At 52.0% G+C, this 2,148-nt stretch overlaps 1 protein-coding gene across 1 annotated transcript in view; it reads right to left on the bottom strand.

Annotated features, from left to right (window-relative positions):
- Nucleotides 1-2,148, bottom strand: part of nup133 (nucleoporin 133) — a gene marked incomplete in the record, with an annotated part of 100,913 nt that overhangs the window by 26,909 nt on the left and 71,856 nt on the right.

A 2,148-nucleotide genomic window follows, 5' to 3' on the forward strand; every position in this document is an offset into this window, starting at 1 on the left:
GGGGAAAAGGAAGGAGAGAGAGAGAGAGCAGAGAAGAGAAAGAAGGAGGAAGAGAGAGAGGTGAAGTAGGAGAGAGAAAGAGAGAAGAGAAGAAGAGAGAGAGAGAGAGAGGGAGCGGGAGAATGAGAGGAGAGAGAGAGAGAAGAGAGAGGTAGAGAGGAGAGAACGAGAGAGTAACAGGGAGGGGAGAAGGAAGAGAGGATAAAGAGAAAGAGGGGAAGGAGAGAGAGGGAAAGAGAGAGGGGAGAGAGAGAGAAGAGAGAAGAGAGAGGAGAGAAGAGAGAGGAGAGAGAGAGAAAAAGCAGCCGCTTACAAGGAGCTACCTCCGGGCGCCCTGAATGCAGAAGTGGTTACGTCATGGAACACTAAGTTTTATTAAATAGTGTCTAGTTAAGATAGTTTATTGTTGTCAGTGGATATCACTACACAACGAAATTAAGATCAATCCCTCACTTAGCAGCATGAAGATAAAAAAGTGACAGTGTCAGCAACAATAAATAGATAAATAACGACTAAAAAGAATGAAAGTATAAAAATAAATAAAAAAATAAACCTGTGCATTATCAACACGTTAAGTCCAGCTTAGCTTAGCCGTTTAGCCTTTCAGCAGCTCATTCATGGTCCGGGGCGGGGGGGCGGGACGACTGTCCCCTAGTAAGCTAGGGGGGGCAGTAGCTCAGTCCGTATAGAGTTGGGCTGGAAACCCTCCTCTATTTTTGGAGGGTCGCTGGTTCAAGTCCCCGTCTGGACCAAAAGAATGGGCACTGCCAAGGTGCTCTTGAGCAAGGCACCGAACCCCCAACTGCTAGGGGCCGCCCGCCCAGGTGGTCAGGTGTCCAGGTGGTCAGGTGTCCAGGTGGTCAGGTGGTCCAGGTGTCCAGGTGGTCCAGGTGGTCCAGGTGGTCAGGCGTCCAGGTGGTCAGGTGGTCAGGTGTCCAGGTGGTCCAGGTGTCCATGAGGTGGTCAGGTGGTCCAGGTGGTCCAGCGTCCAGGTGGTACAGGTGGGCAGGTGGTCCAGGTGTCAGGTGTCCAGGCGTCCAGGGGGTCAGGGTCCAGGTGCCAGTAGAGGATGGATACCCGACCCGAGCCCGACGGGACCCGACGGTACCCGACAGGCCGCCGGGCTGGTCATAACAGATTTTAGAAAGGATGCTCGGGTTCGGGTCGGGCCGGTCACATCAGCGCGAAGGCGTTGAACATTTTGAATTTAAAACAGTTCTTATGGAGGTAACCAATGGGCCTGTTCACCTGAGCAAAAGTTCTTTTTTGGATTAAAATAATGTCAAAAATTACCAACTCCGTTATCCTGTGGTGCGGAAATTGTTAAACTAGCTGTGACAACGAACGACGGTGCGTATTAAGCTACAATGTGGGCGCGCACGATGGAAGATGTTGTTCTGTTACCTTTGCCATTTTTGATTGGGCTATGTTAATTGCATTTCAATTGGCTATGATTGGCCTCTTGTGCGCGCCGTGTTAAGGGCTTGTTGCCCGTGGTGCATTAATGCGCTCATCTGTTGACATTTCCGAATGCTTCCTACAATTGCTTGAATAAGCGGCCCACAAAACAAACGTACAATGTGGTCGTGGAGAGAGAACAACTGCGATTTTAACTGTGTCGGGCTCGGGTCGGGCTCGGACATAAATATCTTAACGCCTGTCGGGCTCGGGTCGGGTTCGGTTACTGCTCTGTCGGACACGGGCCGGGTTTGGACAGAAAAATCTGGCCCGATCCGCACTCTAGTGCTCAGGTGTCCAGGTGTCCCGGTGTCCAGGTGTCCAGGTGGTCAGGTGGTCAGGTGTCCAGGTGGTCAGGTGTCCAGGTGGTCAGGTGGTCAGGTGTCCAGGTGTCCAGGTGGTCAGGTGTCCAGGTGTCCAGGTGTCCAGGTGTCCAGGTGCGCTGGCCTGTCTACGAGACGTGGAGCTTTCCCAGCCACTCTGGCTGTTCCCAGCTCGTCCAGAAACCCACGGAACCGACGGGGATTTAAACCTTTCGCCATTAATTTGCTCAGAATCTGAATGACAACATTCATGACTTCGGTGACACACAGGTCTTCTTGGTGCAGGACGCAGTGAAAAGTCAGCAACTTCTTGTCCTGCGACTTCTGCAGTTAAGCCACAAAGCCGTTGTGCGCGCCTGTCATACTC

The sequence above is a fragment of the Etheostoma spectabile genome, chromosome 5 (assembly GCF_008692095.1).
Source record: "Etheostoma spectabile isolate EspeVRDwgs_2016 chromosome 5, UIUC_Espe_1.0, whole genome shotgun sequence".
Classification (NCBI taxonomy): domain Eukaryota; kingdom Metazoa; phylum Chordata; class Actinopteri; order Perciformes; family Percidae; genus Etheostoma; species Etheostoma spectabile.